General features: G+C 43.1%; 1 long non-coding RNA gene across 3 annotated transcripts in view; it reads right to left on the reverse strand.

Annotated features, from left to right (window-relative positions):
- LOC132379992 (uncharacterized) overlaps nt 1-20,297 on the reverse strand; it is a 30,916-nt gene that overhangs the window by 9,392 nt on the left and 1,227 nt on the right. The window contains exon 1 of one of the 3 annotated variants that reach the window (XR_009507593.1): nt 1,248-1,907. The exons of 1 other annotated variant lie outside the window; for it this stretch is intronic. This is a non-coding gene — a long non-coding RNA (uncharacterized LOC132379992). Of the gene's footprint in view, nt 1-1,238; nt 1,908-20,297 lie in introns of those variants that run through there. One more of the 3 variants, XR_009507594.1, reaches the window with a different exon arrangement.

Below are 20,297 nucleotides of genomic sequence, written 5' to 3' on the forward strand. Positions count from 1 at the left end.
ATCTTGGCCTGGTATGGAAACAAGAAACAGAAAAGACTACAGAAAGTGGTGGATTTAGCCCAGTCCATCACAGCTGAAGCCCGCCCCACCAGTGAGCAGCTTTACATGGACAGCTGCTAAAGGAAAGCAGCATCCTTCATCAAAGACCCCCAGCCATCCAGGCTTCTTGCTACTACCAGGAGGTACAGAAGCCTTCGGTCCCAGTGCCACCAGGTTCAGGACCTCAGCACTGACCTAATTTCACAACCTACAGACTCACTTTCAATAACTCAAATACTCAGAGCATTTTTGTTTTATTTGCATAATGAGTCTTCTTTTGCACATTGTTGGTCTTTGTATATGTATAGTCTTAGAAATTATATTGAATTTCTTTATTCTCCTGTAAATGCCTGCAGGTAAATCAATCTCAAGTTAGTAAATAGTAATTCTCCCCCTCCTTCTTCCCTCTTCTTCTTTCCTCCATTCTGGCTCCTCTCTTACCTCTTCTCTTCTCCTCATCTGCCTATCCCTTCCCCTGGTGCCCCTCCTCCTGCCGGTTCTCCAATGCTCCCCTCTCCCCTCCAATCAGATTCTTTCCTTTCCATCACTTTACCTTTCCCACCTCCCCACTTCTTACTTCATCCCCCCTTTCCCACCCACCTGGCTTCACCTATCACCCTCTATTTTGTACTCCTACCCCTCCCCCCAGCGTCATATTCTGACCTCTTGCCCCTCCCTTTGCAGTCCTGATTTGACCCGAAAAGTCAACTGTTTGCTCATTTCCAGAGCTGCTTCCCGACCTGCTGAGTGGCTCTGGATTTCCAGCATTGCAGAATCCCTTGTGTTTATGGTAACACATACAGTATGTACTTTGATAATAAACTTACTTGAACTTTGAAAGACCCCATTTCTCTCTAGGGTCTCACGGACTCCTTGCTCAGCAGGCCAGATGCACTAAATAAAAACTTGGCAAAGCTGAGTCTGCTGGCTCCCGGTGAACATCACCTGCTGACTCAAAAGTCTGGGAGATTCCTTGCTCCTGGCAGCTCAGTGAGTGGGTGACTGTTTTTTTGCAAGAGTGCAGGGGCAACAGGACGCCAGTGACTGAATGAACTGTTTTCAAATCCACTAGCTCGATCACCTTCTGACCTGGAGAAGGCGCGTGGCCTCTAACCAGAACTGACCACGTTGGCTTTTAAACGAGCAGCCTCGACCCCGGCGGGTGGTAGCAAGCTATTGCAAACAGGAATTACACACACCGTACTTACAGATTCCAGTAATTCGCACTTCTAACAGTAACAGCCGGCCTCGGCTCACCGCTCAGCAGAGTTCCGTGGCTGAAACTCGACACTTGGCAGTGCAAAAACTGGATCCACAAGACATGCCTGCGTTGCCACAATTGACCTCAATCAGCTAAGGTATTTTGGGACTACCGCTCACAAAGTGGTATCCACAGCTTTAGCTTGGGAGCGCGTCCAGATTTAAGCTGCAAGATTCAGGATTGTTTATTGTCATGCTTCAGTGCACGAGTGTAAAGGAGAACAGAGTGATTGATACTCAAATTCAGATGCAGCTTAAAAAAAAACACAGTAAGCATAAAGAACACAATAAATATGAATATAAAAGCAATCCTATAAAACACAATGTACAAGTACCTGGGTTCAGCCATACATGCATAAAATTAGCTTATATACATAGACATTGTATGTACAGCACATCAAGTAACACGAAGTGCGTGATTATCTGTGCACATGTGTGTAACTATTCAAGACAAATGGAATAACCCTCAGCTGATCACACAGTTAGGCAGCAGGAAACCAACCCACATGCACAACACGCTGGAGGAACTCAGCAGGTCGAGCAGCATCCGTGGAAACGAGCAGTCAACGTTTCGGGCCGAGACCCTTCGTCAGGACTGAAGAGGGAGGGGGCAGGGACCCTATAAAGAAGGTGGGGGGAGGGTGGGAAGGAGAAGGCTGGTGGGTGCCAGGTGAAAAACGAATCAGCGGAAGGATCAAGGGGTGGGGATAGGCAGGAAAGGTGAAGAGGGAATGTGTGGAAGCACTGTTTATGAGAGAGTTGATAGGCAGCTGGAAGAGGAGGCAGAGTGAGAATGGGATGGGGGAAGGGAGAGGGAGGGAATTATCAGAAGTTGGAGAATTCGATGTTCATGCCAAGGGACTAGAGACTACCCAGACGGTAGATGAGGTTTTGCTCCTCCAACCTGAGTTTGGCCTCATCATGGTAGTAGAGGAGGCCATGTAAGGACATATCCGAAAGGGAATGTGAAGGAGAGTTGAAGTGGGTGGCAACCGGGAGATCCTGTCTGTTGTGACAGATGGAGCGGAGGTGCTCGACGAAGCAGTCCCCCAATCTGCGTTGGGTCTCGCCGATATAGAGGAGGCCGCACCGGGAGCATCGGATGCATCAGATTACCCCAACAGACTCACAAGTGAAGTGTTGCCTCACCTGGAAGGACTGTTTGGGGCCCTGAATGGTGGTAAGAGAGGAGGTGTAGGGACAGGTGTAGCTTTTACACTTGCAGGGGTAAGTACCAGATGGGAGATCTGTGGGGGGGGGGGAGACGTGTGGACCAGGCAGTCACAGAGGGAATGATCCGTGCGAAAAGTGGAGGGGGTAGAGAGGGGAAGACATGCTTAGTGGTGGGGTCCTGTTGAAGGTGGCGGAAGATGCAGAGGATAATATGCTGGATCCAGAGGCTGGTGGGGTGGAATGTGAGGACAAGGGGAACATGGTCCCTGTTGTGGTGACGGGAGGATGGGGTGAGGGCCGAAGTGTGGGAAATGGAGGAAATGCGGGTGAGGGCATCATTGATGACGGCAGAAGGGAAACCACAATTCTTAAAGAAAGAGGAAACCAATCCAGTTTTTGCAAATGAATTAATATCGAAGTAAAAAAGACTGTGTTTTCTTGCAGGTTTGCTTGAGCTGTCAATGTTCTGCAATTATGAACCTTCAAGTGAGGGACTGTGATTTTCCTGGTTCTTCCAGCTGGTGTATACTTAAGGAGCGGGATTTAAACAGGTCTTCTTGGTACTGCCACTCACAATCTATTTCGGAGCTTGGGTGATTTGCCCCCGTGGCACAGAGGCACGGCTGGTAGAATTACTGTTCTCAGGGTGCCAGAGAACTGGGTCGGATCCCGACATCATTTGCTGTGGCGTATGCACGTCCTCCCAATGGCCGTGTGGGTTTCATCCAGGCGATGGCTCTGGGCCTGTACTTGCTGGCATTTAAAAAACGAGCAGGGATCTCATTGAAAACCACTGAATACTGAAAGCCATAGCTAGAGTGGAAAGGCTGCTTCCAATATCTGGAGAGTTTCAGACTTAGAATAGGATATCCCTTTAGAAGAGAGATGAGGAGGGATTTTTCTTTTGCCAGAGGGTGATGAAGCTGTGGAATTCATTGCCACAGACAGGTGTGGAGGCTAAATCATTGGGTTTGTTTCAAGTGGAGGTTGATAGGTTCTTGATTAGTCAGGATGTCAAAGATTACAAGGAGAAGGCAGGAGAATGGGATAAAAATCAGCCATGATTGAATGATGGAGCAGACCTGATGAGTCAAATGACCTAATTCTTCTTCTCTGTTTATGGGTGCATGAAGGTAAGGCAACTGCTGGAGGGAGATAAGTAGGAACATGAAAAAGTACCAGAGTTTGATTTGGATAAGTAACAGAGGTGAGAATGGGAATGAAGAAACAGAGGTAAAGCTCTGACCCTAACATGGCTCCATCTGCCCCCTTTTATTTCTCTCTCCTTATTTGCTTGTACCTATCCTCACCTGGTTCCACCTGTTGTCTGACAGTTCCTGCCTCAGCCTTTAAACTGGCCGCCTCCCTCTGTACTTCCAGTCCTGATGTAGGGTCTCAAACTAAAATATTGACAATCCATGCACCTCCATGGATGCTGTCTGACCTACTGAGTTCTTCCAGCGACTTGATTTTTAACACCAGATTTCAACTGCAGTATCTATTGTCTCCAGCCACTGTAGTGTTTGAGATTATACGGAAGGGAAAATATTGCGTAAGATCTTAAATTGCTTTTATTTCCTTCTTCACTGTTCCCTATTTTAAACCATGTATCATCATTGTTGAATCATGAGAACAAAAATTAATTGCCTGGAGCTTTGTTGCAATGTTCAGCAGTCGCCTTGAGAAAGGCCCTCATGCATAACTTAGTAGGTGTTATTTTATTGTTCCTTGGAGTTGAATTGCCACTTGCTCAGCATAATCCTGATTTGATTTGATGCGATGTAATACATTTCACTGTATATTTCGGTACTCATGTGACAAGTAAACCCCATCTTTGCTACATGATCCCTTATTGGACCATGGGTGGGGCACAACTAGAGTTTATGGGTTAAGGTGAAAAGGTGAAAAGTTTAAGGGGAGCATGAGGGGAAATTTCTTCACTCAGAGGGCCGAGTGCAAGTGGTGCATGTGAGCTATATTTTAACGTTTAAAGGAAGTTTGGATAGGTAGATGGATGGAAGGGCTAGATAGGAATAGGCAGCTCAAATGGCTCAACTGGGTTAGATGGGCCAAAGGGCCTGTTTCTACACCGTACTTTTCTGTGACTCTGTGACTTTGAAAATCCAGGCAGCTTCTGTGGAAAAGCTAGAGAGGTGAATCCAACTATGCTATAATTCCTTCACTATCAGAACATCTCTGAAGAATTACAATCCAGTTCAGTGAGGTGAAAACTGAAAACACTGGAAATAAAAAGCTGGCATAGCAGCATCGGCTGAGACTGATATACATTGATGAAGATAGAGGAAGAGAATCAGGCAATTCAGCCCATTGAATCTGCTGTCCCATTGTATTGTGGCTTACTTTTTGACCTCATTGTGCAGTCTTCTCCCTGTAACTCTGAATCACTTACCAATTAAAACCTATCGATCTCTGTTTTAAGTACCTGAAACTTAACTCTGTTTCTCTTTCCACTTAAGCAGCCTATCTCTGCCGAGTGTTTCCAGCAGTTTCTGATTCTGTTACTATTTTATTTTTCTGCTTTTGCAGTTTTTATTTTTGATTCTCATGTTTAAGCTGTTGTCCCTTTGTTACCTGTCTGTATGAAGTCAGTTCCACGGAAACTACCAAACTGTTCCACTTGCTAATTGAACAAAAGTTTCACGTATCGCTGAGTCTACCTCAGTTTGTTTCGGCACAGGGAGAGTCCTCCCTTTGTCTTTAAAACCATTTTTTATGGTTGGCTAATAATCGCTATTTACTTCCTGAAATATTTGATTGTGGAACTTTCAATGGTAGCGCCACCTGACAAAAAGAGGAAATGACCTGTATTTATCTCACTTTTCATTAGAAGCATGCATGGGCAGTATGCAAATGAATTCCAGGCAAATAATCGATTTAGAAGTAATATTGCTAAGGGATTCCGGAGAATGATGCTGGAAGTACATTCATACATTAGTCGCATGTCTGGGTTAACCCTTTGCAATCTGGAATATATCAGTCTGAGGTAAATTTTCTTCCCCCAGGATATCAGACTTTTTAACACCCTGCTGCTACCCAGTGCACATGTACACCCTTTCTGAATGTCCTATCACCTTCCTCTTAACTCCCTAGCTCACACATTCTCATCCTGCTTTGGACACTTTTCTTCTTTTATTGCTGCTGTTTCACATATTTATACAACTTCTTATTTTATTATAATAGTGCTAGTAACATTATACTATCTTACATAATTATGGGCCTCGCATTTTATGTCACCCTAACACAGTGGTGTCAAGAAAGCAACCTCTCCCTCAATGTCGCCAAATCAAAGCAGCTGGTTGTAGACTACAGGGGAAATGGAGACAGGCTCACCCCTATTGACATCAATGGATCTGAGGGTGAACAGCTTTAAGTTCCTACGCATAAACATCACCGAGGATCTCGTGTGGTCTGTACATACCGGCTGTGTGGTGATAAAGGCACAACAGCATCTCTTTCACCTCAGATGTTTGAAGAAGTTTGGTATGGGCCCTCAGATCCTAAGAACTTTCTACAGGGGCACAATTGAGAGCATCCTGACTGGCTGCATCACTGCCTGGTATGGGAACTGTACTTCCCTCAATCGCGGGACTCTGCAGAGAGCAGTGCAGACAGCCCAGCGCATCCGTAGACGTGAACTTCCCACTATTCGGGACATTTACAAAGACAGGTGTGTAAGAAGTGCCTGAAAGACCACTGGGGACCCGAGTCACCCCAGCTGCTACCATCCAGGAAACAGTACCACAGCATAAAAGCCAGGACCAACACACTCCAGGACAGCTTCTTCCACCAGGCCATCAGACTGATTAATTCATGCTGACACAACTGTATTTCTATGTTATATTGACTACCCTGTTGTACATACTGTTTATTATAAATTGCACCTTGCACATTTGGACAGAGACGTAATGTGAAGATTTTTACTCCTCATGTATATGAAGGATGTAAGAAATAAAGTCAATTCCTTCATTCATTCATTCAATCTTCAATCTTCAGGTTATGCCACTTGGGAACTGGTGCTAATATTACTTTGTGACTGTGTATGTCCTGGATCATAACTGTGTTTTGCACCTTAATCTCGGAGGAATGTTTCGATGTATAGATGTATACAGTTGAATGACAATAAAATTGAACTTGAACTTGAAGATTTGATATATGCATGGAAAATGTTTTTCTAGTTATTGATTAAGGACTAGAAATACTTATCAGTTAGAGAATATGGAATCATTGTACAGCCAGCTAAAGTGCAGTCAGCTCTTTGAAAAAGTGTTGCAATTTGTCCCTTCATTTATTCCTCCTCGTGAGTCCTAGTGGTCCGTAAACGCAGGTTTCAGTCAGCCCATGGGTCTGGTAGTCTCAGTGGCACAGAGTCGGTGACTGTGGCCTGGGTTTTCTGGTGAGAGTCGAAGTGAGGGCACACGCCTCTGCCACTAAAGAAAGGGAGCTGCCCACAAAAGTTTGGAGATCTCTTTCGCAATGTTGACTTCTGGCTGACACTGAGCGTCAGTGATACCATCTAGCTGACAGTGATGACATTGACAAATGCTGGAATACAATGAACTATCCAATAACAAACACAATTACCAGCTTGCAGGATTAAAAATGTAATGAATATCACAAGTGCAAAGTAAACACTGGACCATATATCTAAGTTAAGATTCAAACAGGAGAGTCCAAAATATTTAATGAGCATTCAAATATCATTACAATTATTTAATTTCTTTATATTCTGAAATATTAACCAATGGTGTTATAAGCCTGTACACAAGCTTTTTAGAAAAACTGTTTGCTTAGCAACAAATCTCAAGACATATTTCAGTGATAGTAACCCTGATTCTGATACTCTTGTGCTATATTATAAGCTCGTTAGTACTACATCCAGACATTCACAGCACTTCAAATGAAATGAAAGTGGCTATAGGTGTCTGAGTAACACACACAAAATGCTGGAGGAACTCAGCAGGTCAGGCAGCAACTATGGAGAGGAATTAATAGTTGAAATTTCAAGCTGAGACATAAACATAACATAGAAATATAGAAAACCTACAGCGCAATACAGGCCCTTCAGCCCACAAAGTTGTGCCGAACATGTCCCTAACTTAGAAATTACTAGGCTTACCTTTCAGGACTGGAAAGGAAGGGGGAAGAAGGCAGAATAAGATGTGGGGGAGAGGGGAAGAAGTACAAGCTGGCAGGTGATGGGTGAAACCAACTGAAGGGGAAGGTGGGCAGGGGCCAGATGAGAAGCTGGGAGGTGACAGACTGAAGAGGTAAAGGACTGAAGATACGAGAGGACAGTGGACGTTGGGAGGAAGGGAAGGAGGAGGAAATTGCTCCTCAAAATCAGAAACTGCTGATCTCGTGGGGTTTTCACAGAATCTAGAGCTTACAGAGAATGGTGCAAATAAAAGCCATCCAGTGAGTGGTAGTTCTGTGGGTGAAAGTGCCCTGTTCATGAGAGAGGTCGAAGTAGAATGGCCAGACCGGTTCAAACCGACAGGAGGGAGACAGCAACAAATGACAACAGCAATGTGCGGGAGAGCATCACTGAACACACAGCATGTTGAACCTTGTAGCAGATGGGCTACAGCAGCAAAAGACCAAGAAAATACACTCTTGGCCTCTTTGCTGGATGCAGGATGCGTCGAGTGAACTGGCCACTGGGTGTATTGTTCCAGTATTCACCTTCAAATCTCTCATTCTTGGAGTGCAGCCCACAGTGTAAAAAGAAAGATAAACATCCTCCCTCTTTAATCTTGTATTTTGTTACTTGAAAACTCTGTGCTCTTGAAGGTCGTGGCAATGTGAACTTTGCCACTCAGAGGGCACAAGGCTTTTGAAGACCTTCCCTCGGGGTGGTAAAGGGTGCTCCAGACCTTTTCACAATGGCCTCAAAAGGAACCAGAGTCATGTTGAACAATCTTGACTATCTTACCATGACATTCTCGCACAAACTAATCACATTGGCACAAGCTACACAGAGAAAAAGCATCAGCTGGGTTAGAGAACAAAGACGCGGAGTGTCTTTTCCCAGAACTAGCTACAAGGTTAAACAAAATATTGCAAGCTGTTGATTCTGGTAAAGCTCTTGGAAGTGATTATATTTCATGAGTATCATTTGTAAAACAAAATATTCTGTAAAGTTTAAGGGAATCACTTGCACAAATAGAAAAGTACAAAAACAGAATTGTAATTTTAAATGTGTTTTTCTGCACACCAAGGTGACTCCAAACCTGTCACTACATCTAAAGTGTAGTCACTGCTCTAATATCAGAACTTCAGTAATTAATTTGCACATAATAACATTCCTCATACTATCAACAGTGGTGTGATGGCTAGTGCAATACTTATACAGCTTGGGATGGTGTTGTATGTCTAACGACATACAGGGTAGGTTCACTGGTCGTTGTAAATTGTCCCATAATTAGCTTGGGCTTATTTGTTGGGGGTGGTTGACACTGTGTGGCTCGAATAGCTGGAAGGGCCTAATCTGTGCGGTATCGCTAACATAAACTTGAAAGAAGTTAAAAATAAAAACTATTTGTAAATGCCCAGGTCATTTATGTTATTTTTTTATTTAGAGATACAGCACCGTCACAGGCCCTTCCCACCAATGAGCCCAAGTACGTCCATGAATAATTAACCTACTAACCCATACGTCTTTGGAATTTGGGAGGAAACCAGAGCCTGCAGAAACTCCAAGCAGTCATGGGGAGAAGCTACTGACTCATTGCAGAAAGCAGCGGGAAAGAGATGGCAGTTTTACTGAAAGTGGTCTGAGAAGCTTGGCTAAGATACTAACAAAAAGTTACCATTCTTTAGAGTAGCGCACTAGGGTCTTTCGTGTCAACTGAAAGAAGACATTTTTGAGACATTTCAACACAGTTTACATACGTACATACATACATAAAGCATGAACTCAAGACCTTGAAGATCTTTTTAACCCCTAATCTTCTGTTCAGCTATAAAAGGTTAATTCCTGTGTTTAAAGGATATGTTAAAAAAAATAATATCCAGTATCTTGTGGGCGTCCCTCCTTAATGTATCTGTTTTCCCAGGTGCTACATTCTGTCTGCACAGAATGTCTCCGGGAAAACAGCCAATTTATTCTGTCATGTTTTTTCTGTGTAACTGAATGGAAAATTTGCTGAAAAATTCCAAAGGTTAAACAGCAAAATCCAGTTTTTTTAAAGAAAAATCTGGGCCCTCTGTACATGAGACTTCCAGCTGCTCAGAAGCAGATCTTATCTGGAGATGGATGGGGCCCCTAGCTGTGATGTACCATTAGGCATGGAATGTGTTTTCCCTGAATCTGTGTGTTTTAACTCTGATTCAACTAGATAGCGGAGTCACATGGTGTAATGTTGTCATAAACATTCAGTCTGAAGTTTAAAGTTTTGGTAGCTAAATAGTTTTTAGTAGTGTGATCTAGTAAATAAACTATTTTAAATAAGTACTGAGGCTAATATATTCACATCTTCGAATACTTTACACAAAGACTTTACCTAAAGGGACTTATGTGTATCATTGCTATGGAGTTAGACCATAAGACATATGAGCAAAGTTAGGCCATTTGGCCCATCGAGTCTGCTCCGCCATTCAATCATGGCTGATCCCTTTTCTCCCCCTCCTCAGCCCCATTCCCTGGCCTTCTCCTATAACCTTTGATGCCGAGGCCAGTGACGAATCTTTCAATTTCTGCCTTAAATACACCCATTGACCTGGCCTCCAAAGCTGTCTGTGGTAACAAATTTACCACCCTCTGGGTAAAGAAATTTCTCCACATCTCTGTTTTAAACGGATGCCCCTCTATCCTGAGGCTGTGCCCTCTTGTCCTAGACTCTCACACCATGGGAAAAGTCCTTTCCACGTCGACACTGGTTAGGCCTTTCAACATTCGAAAGGTTTCAATGAGATCACCCTTCATCCTTTTAAATTCCAATGAGTACAAGCCCAGAGTCCACAAACGTTCCTCATATGATAACCCCTTCATTCCCAGAATGATGCTTGTGAACCTCCTTTGACCCCACTCCAATGCCAGCACATCTTTTTTGAGATCAGGAGCCCAAAACTGTTCACAATACTCAAGGTGAGGCCTCACCAGTGCCTTATAAAGCCTCAGCATCACATCCCTGCTCTTATATTCTGGACCTCTTGAAATGAATGCTAACATTGCATTTCCCTTCCTCACCACCAACTCAACTTGCAAATTAGCCTTTGGAACCATGCCAGAGTCCAATGATTCTTGAAAGATCATTTAGTAATGCCTTCACCATCTCTACCATTACCTCTTTCAGAAAACTAGGGTGCAGTTCATTTGGCTCAGGTGACTTATGTACCTTTAGGTCTTCCAGCTTTTTGAACACCTCCTCCCCTGTAATAGTAACTGCACTCACTTCTCTTTCCTCACACCCTTCAACACCCGGCACACTGCTGGTGTTTTCCACAGTGAGGACTGATGCAAAATACTCATTTAGTTCATCTGCCATCTCCTTGTCCCCCGTTATTATTCTTTCAACCTTATTTTCTAGAGGTCCTATATCCATCGTTACCTCCTTTTTAATTTTTATGTACTTTTTCTGTCCACCTTGATATTGTTTGCTAGCTTGCTTTCATATTTCATCTTTTCTTTCCTAATTGTTCTTTTAGTTGCTCTCTGTAGGTTTTTAAAAGCTTCCCAGTCCTCTGTCTTCCTGCTAATTTTTGTTTTGCTGTACATCCTCTCTTTTGCTTTTACATTAGCCTTCACATCCCTTGTTAGCCACAGTTGTACTATTTTGCCATTTGAATATGTCTTTGTTTTTGGAATAAATCTATACTGCACCTTCCTCATTTTTCCCGGAAACGCAAGCCATTTCTGCTCTACTGTCATCTCAGCGTACACCTCCTTCCAATTTACTTTGGCCAACTCCTCTCTCATGCCACTGTAATTCCCTTTACTCACTGAAATACTGATATGTCAGACTTTACTTTCTCCCTATCAGGTTTGAAGTTGAACTCAGTCATACTGTGATCACTGCTTCCTAAAGGTTCCTTTCCCTTAAGCTCCCTAATTGCCTCCAGTTCATTTGGTAACACCCAATCCAGTATAGCTCTTCCCGTCGTAGGCTCAATGACAAACTGCTCCAAAAAGTCATCTCATAGGCATCCAACAAATTCACTCTCTTGAGATCCATTACCAACCTGATCTTTTCAATCAACCCGCATGTTAACATTTCCCATGCCTATGATAACATTGCCCTTTTGACATACTTGTTCTATTTCCTGTTGTAATCTGTAGTCCACATCCCAGCTACCATTTGGAGGCCTATATATATAATCGCTATCAGGGTCCTTTTACCCTTCCAATTTCTCAACTCAATGCATAAAGATTCAAAATCTTCTGATCGTATGCCACATCTTTCTAATGATTTGATGCCAGCAGAGCCATGCCAGCCCCTCTGCCTACCTTCCTAACCTTCCAGCACAATATCTAAAGTTGGACATTCAGCTCCCAACTACAACCATCCTTCAGCCACAGTTCAGTGATGGCCACAGCATAATAAAATCTATAAAAGTGCAACAAGATCTCCCACCTTATTTTTTATACTCCATGCATTAAGATATAACACTTTGAGTTGTTACCCTTTTTGATCCTGCACCCCAAATGCACTGATACTCACCCTGCTGGCTGCTCAATCCTGACAGTCAGACTGCACGCTATCTTTGTTTTTTTTTACCATCTGCCCTACACTGAGTCCCTTCGCTCCGGTTCCCATACCCATGCCAAACTAGGTGAAACCCTTCTTAAGGGCTGAAACAAACCTGCCCACAAGAGTATCAGTCCCCCTTGGGTTCAGGTGCAACCTGTCCCTTTTGTACAGGTCATACCTCCCCCAGAAGAGATCCCAATGATCCCAGAACCTGAAACCCTGCCCCCTGCCCCCTGCACCAGCTTCTCGGCCACACATATACAGTATCTGCCAAATCATCCTGTTTCTCCCCTCGCTGGCCTGTGGCACAGGCAGTAATCAAGGATTACTAAAATGGAGGTCCAGCTTCTCAGCTTTCTGTCTAGCTTTCTAAATTCTCTCTTCAGGACCTCATTGCTTTTCCTTCCTATGTCATTGGTACCGATATATACCAAGACATGTGGCAGCTCTCCCTCCCCCTCCAAAATACTGTAGATGCAATCCAAGATGTCCCCGACCCTGGCATCTGGAAGACAACATATCAAACAGGAGCCTTGTTCACGTTCAAAGAATCTCCTGTCTGTTCTTTTGATGACTGCTCCCCTCTTCTCTCTCTTTCCCCTCCACACCACGGACCCATGCCCAGTGACCGTAACCTGGTCTCTGTGGCATTCCCCAGGAGGGCATCCCCTACAACAGTATCCAAAACAGCATACTCACCATTCAGGGGAATGGCCACAGATGTGCTCTGCGCTAACCGCTTATTCACCTTTCCGTTTCTTCTCCTGACAGTCTCCCAACTAGCTGCCTCCTGCAACTTAGGGATAACTACTTCTCTGTAACTTCAATCAATGATCTCCTCTCTCTCCCGTACAAGCCAAAGGTCATCCAGCTGCTGCTCCAGATCCCTAACATGGTCTTCAAGGAGCGTCAGCTGGATGCACTTCATGCAGATGGAGTTCCCTGGAAGACCCAGGATTCCGACACCTTAATAAAGAGCACACAATGGCCATTTAAACTACACTCAGTACCCCCGACTCAGTAAGAAAAAGGGAAAACTTAGCAGAAACTTACTCAAACAACTTACCCAGAGCCAATACCTCTGCTGAGCCAAAGCCTCCTTTGAGTCAAAGCCTGACACCCCCAATCTCACCTCTGGCCCACTCCCAACAATGGCCGCTCCCACAATGGTTGCTCTGCTTGTCTCTTCTGTACTTTCATTTACTCCTCTCTGCGCTGTTCCTGCCACTGATTCAAGGTATCCATATTGGATGCCTGATTATGTTTTTTTTTGCATTCGGGATCACTGTCACTATTGGCTGTTGTTACCTTCAGGCTCTGCCCATCAGGTAATCTCCACAAGTGGCCATCTCAATCATCTCACTAACTGAACCAACAACCTCCAGCTAACCATTTCCCTCACCAATTCTATCTCTCCCACTTGCCCTAATAAGTGTCTCCTCCTCCCCTTCTCACCTCATAGAGTCACAGAGTCAAAGAGCGCTACAGTACAGAAACATGCCCTTCATCCTATCTCGTCCATGCCAAACTACTACTCTGCCTACTCCCATCATCCTGTATCTAGACCATTGTCCTCCATGCTCCTCCCATCAACGTACTTCTTTGAAATGTTGAAATTGCATCTACATTCCCCATTTCCCCCAGGAGCTCATTCCATGCTTTCTTGGAGTGAAGAAATCCCCACCTCATGTTTTCCTTAAACATTTCACCTTTCACCCTTAACCTATAAACTCTAGTTCCAGTGTCACCTAACCTCAGTGGAAACAGCTTCTTGCATTTACCCTCTCTATACCCCTCATAATTTCTCCTTAGCATTTGTCCTTAGCATGCTTCTGCTAAGCATTACCTCACCACACAATGGTAGTCACACAAAAAATAATGAAGCATTCCTCATAGAAATGCCTTAATACATTTTGCCAGGCATATTGCAATTTCTAGGCCATTATGATCTGAGGGAGTATTACTGGCAATAAATTCATCACATTTCCATGTTATAATCTTTCAGTATTAACCAACAGTTTTCCTTTTGGAATATTAGATACACAATTCTACTTCCCCCTAATGACTTAAAGGAAATAAGCCCTGAAATATCCTGTAATATCTCTGATTCCTATAACAGGAAGAAGGGATGTAGAAAGACTAGAATTCTGGGTTACAAGGTTAACTGTCAGTTTGTTAAGACCAAAAATGAAATAATTTTACAACTTATAATGACACCATGGTGATTAATATCAAGTTGTGAAATAGTTCCTGAGGTACTTGAAAGTAGAGCTTTTGAAGGAAATGAATTTATTATTTAAAGACAATGGTAAATATTTGATCATTGTAGATAATTGAAATTACACCTTGATGATTCAAGAGTCCAGAGGAAATTCACAAGAATGATTCCAGGAATGAGAAGATTAACATATGAGGAGTACTTGTTAGCTCAGCAACTGTTCTTGCCAAAGTTTAGAAGAATGAGGAAGGATCTCATTCAAAACTATCAAATATTGAAATGTTTTTTTAGAGTGGATGCAGAGAGGATGTTTCCCATAGTGGGCAAGTCTAACAGCAGAGGGCACAGCCTCAGAGTAGTGGGATGTTTCTTTAGAACAGAGATGAGAAGGAATTTCTTTAGACTGAGGGTGGTGAATCTGGGGAATTCATTGCCACAGACGGCTGTGGAAGCCATGTCATTGGGTATAGTTAAGGCCGATTGATAGGTTCTTGATTATTCAGGGTATCAAAGGTTATGAAGAAAAGGCAGGAGAAAAGGATTGAGAGAAGTAATAATTCAGCCATGATAGAATAGCAGACTCAATGGGCCGAATGGCCTAATTCTGCTACTAGGTCTTATGGTTTTATAGTCTTACAGACACTTGTGGAAACTAATGATGTTTCCATCAGGGATTTAATTAGACCTTATAGTGAAAGGTGCACTTTTAAAAATAATGAATTTGAATACATGACAATGGGAAGGACATGTTTTACATGTTCCCACTCTACTTTGCAATCAAATTTATCTGGTAATACAAGTTCAGTTGGCTATCTGCAATGTCATTGTGAGGTTACAAGGAAGGGTGACAAAAGTGTTGCAGTAAATAGCCCAGGATGTCATATTTGACTCAAAAATTTTGCCGTTATCTGTGGTGTGGAACACAAAGGGTAGGGATGAATTGTCCCAAATTTCCACTCAGCTTAACTTGTGAAGCAATTTTTGAAAGGATTGCTACAATTTCGGGACTGTGCCACTGAGGTCCAAGCAGTGGTAACAGCATTGGCTGTTGGAGGAGAGTGACGTGCTTTTTCTTTGCCAGTGAACCTTTCTCCACTTTCCCAAGGTGGGGAAATCTAGTAGCAAGGTCCCCTAAACTGTAATAAAACAAAAGACTATTTCATTAGCTGGAGTAGTATTTCTTAAGGTTATACTGTATATTTAAGATTGTTTAATGTCATTTCCAGTACGCGAGTGTAAAGTGGAACAAAATAATTGTTACTCCAGATCTGATGCAGCACCAAGAGCACAATAATAAAAAAAAACGCAATAAATATAAATGCAAAAGATAGCTTATATGCGCAGCTTGATATATGTCCATGAAGTGACGTTAGGCACAGGAGTGTCTATACATAACGTGAGGTGACTTTGAAAGGAAATGATGAAGTAGTGGTGATGGGGGTTTGGGGTGTAGAGGGGTGGGTTAGTGGGTGGAGGTGTTGATCATCCTTACTGCTTGGGGAAAGTCACTGTTTTTGCATCTGGTGGTTCTGGCGTGGATGCTACATAGCCTCCTCCCTGTTGGGAGTGGGACAAACATAGCACTGGAAGAATAATTCTGATCGTCTTTACCTAGACTTGTACAGTCTGACTCATGAAGATGGTGGACTGTTGCTGAGAAGCCCTCAAGTTCAGTCTAGGAGATCAGTGGATTCGAGCAACAGGTGCCAGAACAGCACACTCAAATTTGAAATAGTGGGTGTATCCCAGCAGCAGAAGCACGAAAAGTAGTGTGATCCTGGTGGACAAGGGATCCAGGAAATACGAGGAGGCCCCTCACTCTATACAGGTGTGCCCCGCTTTACGAATGTTCGCTTTACGCCACTTCGCTTTTACAAAAGAACTACATTAGTGACCTGTTTTTGCATTACAAAGAGGGTTTACACTTTTAAGAAAATTTTTCCCATATAAATTAATGGTTCTTCACTTAATGCCATTTCAGCTTAAGAAAGGTTTCATAGGAATGCTCTACCATTGTAAAGGGGGGGACACCTGTACCCCTCTTCACCCGACTCCACTCTCACAAAAAGTGCAAGCAAATGTCCAGCAAAAATATGCTCATGGACTGGCACTTTCAGACTTGGAAAGCTGGGATATAGCTCGGAGAAAAGGTCTGTTAGGCACAGTTTTCCTGAAGAACTGGCATAATCGCAGTGGACTGAACGGCCTTGTGTATAACATTGCATTCCATAGCAACTTTGCATGGGAAGAATTAGATTTTCAGAGCGCATGATTGATGTAATAATAAACCATGTGATTCATCACCAAATGCTATTTCACAACCAGATTCTGGGAAATTCAAGGCTTCTATGGATCACGACCAGTTCTCATCTATTGTCGGTTTTCTCATAGATGACTTCCACACAATTTACAAACTTTACAGCTAGCTACAGACAATGAATACTTCCTTTTAGGAAACACAATCAATTCTTGTTAAAATTGTTGCTGTTCTCAAAATTCATGTACCTACTTGACTATTGAGTGAAATATTGAAATGAAATACTGCAGCTTTGTCATTTTGCTTTTACTATCGTAATTCAGCCTGGTAACAAAAGTACACTGTACAACTCTGAAAGGGACTTTACAACTCATGTTTTCAGTATCATTTACTTCTCTATCTAATTTTTTTGTGTGTATATTTGTTTATCTATATTTGCACAATTTGTCTTTTGTACATTGGTTGTTTGTTAGTCTTTGTTTGTGTACAGTTTTTCATTGGCTATTGCATTTCTTTGTTTTCCGGTGATGCCTGCAAGAAAATGACTCTCAAGGTAGTATATGGTGAGATATACAGTATGTACTTAGACAATAAATTTACTTTGAACTTTGTACTTTTATGATCCATGGAAGATTAAACCAGGGGTTCCCAACCTGGACCCCTCGGTTAATGATAAAGGTCCATGGTATTAAGAAGGTTGGGAACCCCCTGGTTTAAACAAACATTTGTGTTATGTCTTGCATAGATTTAGTTCTGATCTCAGTCGCAGGAGAACTTTGCGAAACATACACATTCAAGCATATGCCCAAAGCCTCCTTCAAGAAGGTGCAGCATTCCCAGTGGCTCTTGAAAATCCTTGGCCCATGGCCACTTGATGTAGAGGAAGAGCATTCAGGAAGATACTTTGGGAATATGGAGAGCACATGGAAAATGAGCATGGAAGAACCCAACCTCCTTACTAGCTAATAAACTACCCATCCTGAACGCTGCCTGGCCCCGTCTCTGGAAGAGTTGGCCATTCTCACATTGCCTTATCAGATCTTCAGAACCCACAAAGCCAGAACTGAAGCAAACCTCCCCCAGTCCCTAGGGACTGCTTAAGAAGAAGAATCTAAAGAGAATTTTTCTTTTGCTGATGAATATCTCTCCACTTTTCTAATCTGGGGAAATGTAAGAGCATGATCCCTAAATTGTAGTGAAATAAAACACTATTTAATTGGCTGTAGTAGTATTTCTTGAAAGTTACATGTCATCCATACCAATGGAATTTTCTGCAGAATCTCTTTGTGTTTTTGATTAGGTAGAAACAAAGAAAACCTACACCACAATACAGGCCCTTTGACCCACAAAGTTGTGCCAAACATGTCCCCACCCCAGAAACCACTAGGCCCACCCATAGCCCTCTGTTTTTCTAAGCTCCATGTACCTATCCAAAAGTCTCTTAAAAGACGTATCTGCCTCCACCACCATTGCCAGCAGCCCATTCCACGCACTCACCACTCTCTGAGTAAAAAACTTACCTCTGACATCTCCTCTGTACCTACTCCCCAGCACCTTAAACCTGTGTCCTCTTGTGGCAACCATTTCAGCTCTGGGAAAAAGCCTCCGACTATCCACATGATCAATGCCTCTCATCATCTTATACACCTCTATCAGGTCACCTCTCATCCTCCGTCGCTCCAAGGAGAAAAGGCCGAGTTCACTCAACCTATTCTCATAAGGCATGCTCCCCAATCCAGGCAATATTCTGGTAAATCTCTTCTGCATCCTTTCTATGGTTTCCACATCCTTCCTGTAGTGAGACAACCAGAACTGAGCACAGTACTCCAAGTGGGGTCTGGCCAGGGTCCTATATAGCTGCAACATTACCTCTCGGCTCCTAAATTCAATTCTATGATTGTTGAAGGCCAATACACTATATGTCTGCTTAACCACAGAGTCAACCTGCGCAGCTGCTTTGAGTGCCCTATGGACTCGGACCCCAAGATCCCTCTGATCCTCCAAACTGCCAAGAGTCTTACTATTAATACTATATTCTGCATTCATATTTGACCTACCAAAATGAACCACTCCACACTTATCTGGGTTGAACTCCATCTGCTACTTCTCAGCCCAGTTTTGAATCATATCAATGTTCCACTGTAACCTCTGACACCCCTCCACACTATCCACAACACCTTCAACTTTTGCATCATCATCAAACTTACTAATCCATCCCTCCACTTCCCCAATGATGTACAAAACATTTTCAGAATGCCCGAAATGGAAAATAACTTCATCGTTCTGAACTATTCCTGTCCGTACCTACACTTGGAGTCATATTTTCCACTATTGAGGACCTCTGATTCATTAACATATGTTCACAAAGTGAGGCAGTTGATCAGTCTGGATGAAAAATCCCTTCACCCATATGAACTATGGTCCACCACTTTGAAAAGGGTGGTGGAAGTGGGCAGCTCTCTGAGAACAGTCGGCAATGTACATAGGACCAGGTGGCACTGAAAAGTGAAGAAAAACTAAAATCAAAAGAAACTCACAACTGCAAGTGCTCAGGAGACCTTCAACCCGAAATAATGCTACCACAAAAATGACGTGGCCTGGTGGTACAGTTATTGGACGTTATCTGGAGCTCTGGCCAAATGATTCAGCAATATGCTTATTACCTGGGGAAGTCAAGTCCGGTAAACTGAATTAGAGGTTAGTACCACAAGGAAGCTACCAAATTGTTGTAAAATCCACCAGGTTCATAAATGCCTGCTGTTACTGGGCTATATGTGACTCCAGAGCATCAGAGCTGCCGGTTGGCAGGTTACACCATAGAAGGTCTGCTTCCGGTCCAGTACATTCCACAGGGCTGCAGAAGTTCAGTGCAGTCTCAGTAATTGTGGCCGGACTTGATGCGATCATCATGAGGTACAAGCTGGGTCAAGCCACACAACCGGAAGCAGAAAAAGAAATGGCTCATGGTAGATAAACTTGGTATTCCACTACATGGGGAGAAGTCTGAATTAAATTGCATTGGCCAATTGTAGCAGGAAATATCAGCAAAGACATATGTTTCCTGCCACATGTTTCAAGCATGTTTCCTGACAGTTCGTGTGAATTGATTCCAGTACAAGTAAGCGTCATTCAGTAAGTAAATAACTATATGTTCAATTCATTACGATTGAATGACAACAAATTCCTGATCACTCAAGTTACTGCTGCCGGAAATGCCAACTTTTATTGAAGGCATATCTCGCTACCAAAAGTAATTGAAAAGCGAGATATCTGAACTTTAAAGGAAAGCAAATAAAACATCATAATCAGCTTTAATATCACTGGCATATGCTGTGAAATTTGATGTTGTGTGGCAGCAGTACATTACAATCCTCCAAGAGGACCAGAACCTTGTCATTTGGTTTGGAGGCTTTTGTGCCTCATTGACCTGGAGAGCTATTCTGGCTGGAGCCAGGGCTTAATGCTTTGGCTCTTAGTATGGACAACCATGCCAAACAGGTCAAAGGACAGAGGCCAGACTAAGAGTGGTCCACCAGTCCTTCAGGTTCAGGGTTTCAGCTCACAACCCTGACCAGTAAAACAAAATTGTTATGGAAATAGCAATGAAGAATCCTTCTTCATCTGAGCCCTGAGTGTCCAC

This window comes from Hypanus sabinus, chromosome 23 (genome assembly GCF_030144855.1).
Source record: "Hypanus sabinus isolate sHypSab1 chromosome 23, sHypSab1.hap1, whole genome shotgun sequence".
Taxonomy (NCBI): domain Eukaryota; kingdom Metazoa; phylum Chordata; class Chondrichthyes; order Myliobatiformes; family Dasyatidae; genus Hypanus; species Hypanus sabinus.